This window comes from Opisthorchis viverrini, assembly GCF_000715545.1.
Source record: "Opisthorchis viverrini unplaced genomic scaffold opera_v5_236, whole genome shotgun sequence".
NCBI lineage: Eukaryota > Metazoa > Platyhelminthes > Trematoda > Opisthorchiida > Opisthorchiidae > Opisthorchis > Opisthorchis viverrini.
Window position 1 is genome coordinate 361,873 of NW_008751896.1, and position 8,198 is coordinate 370,070.

Here is an 8,198-nt window from a genome sequence, read left to right on the forward strand (position 1 = left end):
ATTGGTGCGGTGCTTCGATTACTTGATGAACGCACAAATATCACAAAGTTATCCTTCATGTGTTGATTTAAGGTCTTCTCAAATGCTGGATGAAAACGAAATACATTGTGCGTCTAGCCGCCGGCGTTCCAGACTGTGGTTAACAGATACACACTGGTACGTTTCAATAAGGGGAGCTTTCCTGAAGGCTCCTCCACAACCAAGCACAATTCATCGTTTAGAACGCCCCGGTCAAATGCTCTGATGTACACCAGTCACTTGCAGATGGATACTTTACAAGTACAGCTCGGTACACGGAGAAAATCGAAAAAACGTGCGGCTTCTCATATTTGCGTTCCAGTGACCCCGGAAATGCGATAAAAAGGTAATTAAAAGTCTCTTCGACATTGTTGAATATGGTTTCACGGATTCACCAATTGATACACTGGATCAAGGCTTTTGCCCAAGTTTCCCGGGTCGCTTTTGTTCTTGTCGGTCAGTGGCTGTCGTTCACCTGAAACGCACAAGTAAAAAAGGATGTAGCACTGTTCTTTATGTTCTCAGCGCGGGGCAGTATGCTTGCCAGCGCGAGGATTCGCATAAATAAGTGTCTAATGGTGCTTTAAACTGGGTTCTAGAAGCGTGGACATCCGACTGAGGAAGGTAATTCTACGCAGCCACTACCCAAAATGAGAAAAATATTTGGTCTAATGAATTTGTGCGCTCTGAGCTTCAAAATTTTACCATGACCTCGCCGTATGTTTGCTGGATCGACGGTAATAAACCTGGTTGCCAAGCTTTGTTCAAACAGGGCGTAAGTAAGAATTAGGTACCCTCGGAGGCGATGGTACTCCAGAGAAAAGAGATCAAGCATCGCGAGACGCGTTTCGTAGACCACGGATTTGAGGCCGGCGACCATTTTCGTGGCGGCTCGCTGGACACGTTCAATGAGGGTGACGTCTTTCGTGCGTCCTGAGTGGACAACTTGGTTGGCGTATTCCAGGAGCGGTCTGACGTAGGCCTCATACAGTATTTGGAAGTCCATGCGAGTAATACGGGAGAAGGTGCATCGGATCATCCGTAAAATGGCGAATGCCTTTTGGGCAGATTTCTCATGGTGCATTGAGAAGGACAAGTTTGAGGAGGCCCAAATGCCCAAGTCCTTTTTGGCACATATCCTCATGATGTTTTCTGGCCATTTCTCACCATGCATAAAAAAGGCATTCGCTGAGTCTCCTCCAAACGACATATGGGCACACTTTCCGTCATTCGGAGGAAGGTACCAGTCTAACGACCACTGCTCGGCAGCGTCTACATCCATTTGGAGGGCACTGGCAGTGGAACTCCAGGATTTCAAGTCGTCCGCAAAACGTGAGAGGAGTAGGTCGAGCCTATTCTCACTCGGAATGACCTGTCTGGTAGGAACGCCTTGATCCAGGGAAGGATTTTCCCTTGAATCCCGTAAGACTCGAGTTTGTGGAGCAGCGGGACGTGTGGGACCCTATCAAATGTTTTTGAGAAGTCGAAAAATATGACACCCGATATGAGTCCTTCGTCCTTGGATTGGGTTAAACTTTCCATACACAGGAGCATGTTTGTCACGCAAGAGCCGTTTGGGAGAAATCCGTGTTGAGCTGGAGGTATCAGATTTCTGTAAGTAAGGTGATCTAAGATAGCTCGCTTCAGAATGCGTTTCATCGCCCTACATGGCACGCTAGTGAGGCTTATAGGTCTGTTGCTGCCAGGCGACAGCCGGTCACAAGTTTTGTAGATTGGCGTGACAATCTTCCAAGCAGAGGGAAGGTGGCCTTCGTCAAGCGACTGACGAAACGTCATATGTAAATGGCTTGCCAGTGTGGAGGACGCTTCCTTCAGGATCCTTGGATGGACCTCGTCGGGCCCCAACGCGCAGAATGGGTTGAGCTTGTGCAAGAGTTGACGAATGTCCTCCACCGTGAAGACCAAGTCGGTTAGAGGCTGTTCGTAGTTTCGCCTTGACAAGGGCGGATGTGACGATGACGCTGGGGTTGAGTACAGACACGCATGGTGTTCTCTGTAAGCCTTAGATACCACTGTTGGATCATTTGTCGGTTCTCCGTTTCTGTCCCTCAAGGAGAACGCAGATGGCTTGTTTCTGTGGCGATGTCTCATGTACTTGAACAGTACGTTTTTGTTTTTTTCGAGCAAGGTCCAGAATGGTGGCTCGTTTTCGTATGTCCCATAGGCGGATTTCCGATTTACAGCGATTCCGCATTTTACGAAATGCCAGCTCATCTTCTGTTTCCCATGTGACCACTGGGTGACACAGCGGACGAGTGCAGTGAAGCCTGAAAATACACTCGGGAATCAAACGAGGACTCAGAGATCCCGAAAAACTGTGTTCCAATATGTCAAGTAGTTCGACACATCCGCGGGATCAGTGGCAGCCCGCTCAAGCTGTTTAGCTCTAAATCTAAGGAAAATGGTGTTTTCGCCTGCCAACATTTTCCCAGTTTCTAACCGCGCCTAATGAATTTTGGATGCCTACTCAGACTTCATGCAGTCGCATAAGGCCTTTCAGTATATTGGGCGCTCCGTGCCTCTTGAGCCCACGCAGAGACAGCTACGGAAATGAAACACAGGCCCGACAATGTTCTAATGCCGCAACACCCAACGAAATCCCACAAACAATGGCTTGCCAAGGTTGTGCTAAGCGGCCCTGAGTTGACTGTTATCAGGCGGTTACATCTTTCTTAAACCCCAGTGCAGATCTAAAACCTTCCACAATAAGGTGGTACTACTACTGGTTACACTTACATCTGGTGTTAGTATTCAAACGTTTTCAAATCAGCCACTCCGATTTGCGGTTGGCTTACTTTCGGAAATCTAAACTGCACATTTCGTCGCGCCTCACCTATTCAAGCTGAGATACTTTCTCCAAAAAGGCTCAAACAATATGGGCGTGCTTGGTTGGCTGCAGACCCATGGCTTGGAGAAGGGACTAAGTTGTGTTTGGTTAGATGGGTCATCATTTTATCATTGATAAAGTTGACAGGATAGATCTTCGGCTTGAACAGTCTACGGGACAACCAATTTGCGTACAGATATTGCGGCTGTGATTTTGTAGTCCTTTTCCTGCTTTATTTTTCGAGGGTCCATAAGAGGCTTCAGTGATTTGGCCTAAAATTTGGCGGACAAAAGGCACTAAAACGAATACCACCGAGATAGACAGCCTTGGTCGCATTGATAGACTCAAAACCAAGCTGGACCCCATCGGTCGTGCTGTTGAAATCACTTACAGCAGAAAAACTCAGGGAGCAGGCCTGTGATATCCCAAACCGAAACCTCGTAGAAGATTCTACATTAGGTATGATTCCAGATTCCAGAAGGTTTCTGAATCCTTACGGAACGAATCAGCTGTCATTTACGAATAGGTTGCATCTATCTACCAACAGCTTCCTTCCCTAACTTCAACGGTGCCTTCTCAGGTATAATCTACCCTGATACAACCACCGTGCTTGGTTTAAATTTGAGTTGGATTGTTTCAACGGACCAGAAACTTCGAATCTCACCACGGGCCCTAGCCGTTTCACCTCGCTGTCTGCCAAACTAGGCGTACAATAATGGTCTTGACCTTCGCAAGGCCTTTATACACTTGACCTAACCTTCTCAAAGGGGGATCTCCTGGCTACGGCCTCATGATATATGCTTCCAGGAAAGTGATCACTGCACAGTTTCCAGAAACGCCTCTAAGTGCTGGATTTTTCATCCTCGCTGGATTTCTGAGGCCAGAACGACTTTCTTCTACATTCACTGCGCATTTGTGGTGTCTCCCACAACCTATTGACCGTTCTTTACCTTATTTTCCCCATAAAAATTTTCACACCGGAATCACTCAACGTGATAAGTTACTAATAAACTATGGATACCAAAACACACCGAGTTGGCAGAGATTATCGTGGCTCTCATTGTTTCTCATTAATAGTTTTCATCGGTAAGTGCTCACGGGGACTCTCGGATGTCGTGAACATAACGACGCCTTCGGAGCTTTTCCTTAATCTAAATTGCTGAGCCACCTACTGTGCGGCCGTTGTTCCCCGGAAAGTCAACCGACTACTCGTCTGCGTTCCACGGATGTCGGCCATATCAAGCTCCTGTCATTACAGCTGACCACGTGAATTTTTGCGCCGCTAGTTTCTTCATGTCCCTTCCTCCAAATCTTCAGCCCATGATCATTGCAGCACATTTCACAGGTCCCAACTCGCAGGGTAACCACCCGCCTCTTAGCAACGTGACGGTTCCACAAGCTGACGTTTTTGCCCTTCTTCAAAACCTTGAGGAATTTCTTATACCGGTGGCCGCGGCCCTTCCGTCTCGAGATCTTGGTCCCCAATGCTTTTATTTACTTCACCAAAACTGGAGTCATCCCTCTTCCATTGAAAATAATCAGCCGTGCGCTGTAATTTCAAAATCCGATCCAAACTATATACTTAAAAAACGGAGTGATCCATAATAATCCGTGGTTCAGTAAAAACCGGGGGAAATTTAACCAAATGACCCATAATCAGGTTTCTTGTGGTACAAATGTCACGAATGATTAACAGTACGCATTCTTGACTCAAGTGTCCGTCAGCGGCTGCGGGCTTCATTTCTTTGAGCCCAGCACTGCACTATTAAGTGTCGGGCACTGGAATGCAGTAACCTACCTGGATAACCAAAATGTATTCACCAGGCCCCTCATGCATCCTTGCAATAAGAACTTGGTTCCATTAGCATCACTGGGAAATGATCTCAGCGTTTCATTTCTTACCAGTCTGATAGGACCGAAAGAAGCCCACTGGCGATAAACAATGATCTCCTTGATCGATAACTACTAGAGTCGATATTAATAATAATGATACTATTATGTTCACTTCCCAACTTGAAGGAAGCACAGCAATTGAGGCATGATAGGACCGCTGCAATTTGAACGAGGCAAGAAGCAACAAATCACAGGGGAAAGCAAAAACAAGGAGGCATGCTTATCATGTGACAAGTAGTTGTTAATTGTAAAAAACACAAAACGCTGAGAAAGGGAGCAGCAGGTACGACTGTTTCAGTGATGAAACTGGTTAAATTGAACTTAGACTGAAAGCCGTTACCGAGTAGGGTAGTGCTTGAACGGTTGGAATAATGGCCAGGATCAAGAAAATACCTCGGATGCTAATGAAGGAAAGGGGCAAGTTGTGGTGTCGAGAAATGGCGAGCTTCATTTAAAAAGTGTGGTCTACGGTAAAACTAAGTTTACTCACTGGTGCTGGTTAGAGGATGGTCAGGTATGAAGAGTATTGGAGAGAGATTCGCGCCATCAACGGAATTGACGCAGCTAAAATCAAGCTACTCTAGAATCACAAGAAAGCTTGATTTATTTGGAGCTTCATGTGAACGCAAAGCAATGAACAGCCAAAATGGGAGAACGACATATGCGGCGTTCGAGACAGCTGCCTTTAAAGATTGAAGCTCGGGAAGACAAATGGGTAGAATGAGATCACTGGAGGCTGGTGGGCATGGTAATGCAGCAGATGAAGTGGTGTCTAGGGGACTACAGCTAGCCAAATGAGCCTATGCTATTGTAGATTTGTGCTGACTCGCCTGGCAACAAATTAACAGCTGAGGCTGTGGATAAATTTTGGGAACAGAACAAACAACTACAAGTATGCTTCTGCCTGGAGAGCGAAGCAAAGAAACAGTATTGGCGTCAAGGGTAGTGTCTTGTGTTTTAACCAGTGAGATTAAGGTGAAGGCGAGAGTAGTGCGATTTTGTGAATGTGGAACATTATAGTCCTGGGACCAATGCTGTTTCCTATCAGACAGATCATTCCGAGTGAGAATAGGCTCGACCTATTCCTCTCCAACACCGGTCTCCATTAGAGTTCCTCAAGGCTCCGTACTGGGACCACTCTTGATTCTGATCTACGTTAAGGACCTCCAAGGCGTTCTTGCGAGTCCATGTCTACGTTTTGCGGACGACTTGAAATCCTGGAGTTCCACTGCCAGTGCCCTCCAAATGGATGTAGACGCTGCCGAGCAGTGGTCGTTAGACTGGTACCTTCCTCCGAATGACGGAAAGTGTGCCCATATGTCGTTTGGAGGAGACTCAGCGAATGCCTTTTTTATGCATGGTGAGAAATGGCCAGAAAACATCATGAGGATATGTGCCAAAAAGGACTTGGGCATTTGGGCCTCCTCAAACTTGTCCTTCTCAATGCACCATGAGAAATCTGCCCAAAAGGCATTCGCCATTTTACGGATGATCCGATGCACCTTCTCCCGTATTACTCGCATGGACTTCCAAATACTGTATGAGGCCTACGTCAGACCGCTCCTGGAATACGCCAACCAAGTTGTCCACTCAGGACGCACGAAAGACGTCACCCTCATTGAACGTGTCCAGCGAGCCGCCACGAAAATGGTCGCCGGCCTCAAATCCGTGGTCTACGAAACGCGTCTCGCGATGCTTGATCTCTTTTCTCTGGAGTACCATCGCCTCCGAGGGTACCTAATTCTTACTTACGCCCTGTTTGAACAAAGCTTGGCAACCAGGTTTATTACCGTCGATCCAGCAAACATACGGCGAGGTCATGGTAAAATTTTGAAGCTCAGAGCGCACAAATTCATTAGACCAAATATTTTTCTCATTTTGGGTAGTGGCTGCGTAGAATTACCTTCCTCAGTCGGATGTCCACGCTTCTAGAACCCAGTTTAAAGCACCATTAGACACTTATTTATGCGAATCCTCGCGCTGGCAAGCATACTGCCCCGCGCTGAGAACATAAAGAACAGTGCTACATCCTTTTTTACTTGTGCGTTTCAGGTGAACGACAGCCACTGACCGACAAGAACAAAAGCGACCCGGGAAACTTGGGCAGAAGCCTCGATCCTGTACATCATTTTATGAATCTGTGAATCCGTGAATTATCCGATGTGGAAGCGAGCAGCAAGCCTAGTAGCTGGACCTGTTGTTTTAAACGATTATAGTGAGTTAAACAGAATGTGGTGGTCGGCTTATTTCAAATGCAGTTTTGCATGATGGATGTGGGTTAAGATGGATGTCAGACATACAAGGAATGTATCAAGGGGAACCTCTAAAATAATGCATGAGAACCGTAGGTTAACTTCAAGCTCCTGAGCTAACTAAACGGGAAGGTTAGGGTAGGGAATGATCACCGGCCATTGTGTTACTGTTGTCGTCTACAAGCAGGGTGGTGAATGGCGAGAAGTAGCTAATTGGCGCTAGCCTTTATTGCTAGTATTCAGGGAATGTTCAAGTCGTTATATTCTATATGTGAAGGATCACTTTTGGGAACAGGAGAAACAGGCACGTTTATTGCCTAAATGGCGAAGCTGACTTGACGCGGTGCAACTCAGTTAGGCTGAAGTGGGTTATAGCTGTTGCAAAGTATCGTCAGGCTGCTCAATACGTTTTTTGAATCAGACAAGTGGACGCCCTCCCTCGATAAACTTTCGGAGAGGTGCCCTATAACTCACGGCCGCGCTAAGTCCAACCCGGCCGCTACAAAAAAACAGCGGGGTTCTTTGATGGATGTTTCGATTTAAAAGCTGGCCTCGGAACCCTGGCGAGGGATAAGGCACCCACGCTCCTGGGTTCGGCGGGGATACAAACGCACCAACGTGCAACCCAATATGGCGACCTTTCTTGCTGGATGGACCTCCTCTCATTCATCAGCACAGACAATACATAAATCCTGCGCACATCCCACTTCACCAAAACTTGACTTCTACGGGATTCAGCTGGTGAAAGACTCCCAGACTCGCTGGCTAAATGCCTCCAGTCTAGGGTCCTTTTCTGTGTGCTGCTGACCTACCTACCCATGTGCGTTCACGTCCCGTTGCTGAGCCTGCCTTGACTAGTTTTCTCATGAGTTCCGTGTTATCACACGTCCACTGGGAATCACGAGACCGTCGTCGGAAGGAACGACCGCAACCCACGCTACTGATTGGTCATTCCGCTCGCCGTTGTTTGGTGTTCACACTGCACTGTGCTGGTCAGACCTGTGAACTTGCTGACGCTATGAAGGTGAAAAATTGAGGTTTGTTGTACACATTTGCTTACCCTTGTGTAAATATTGCCTTAGAATTACGAATCCAATTCTTCCTTTTGATATTCAGGATTGTAGAACATACTCGTCGCTCACGGTTCCGTATCGGGAACCTCAACACAAAGTGACTTCATACCGCTT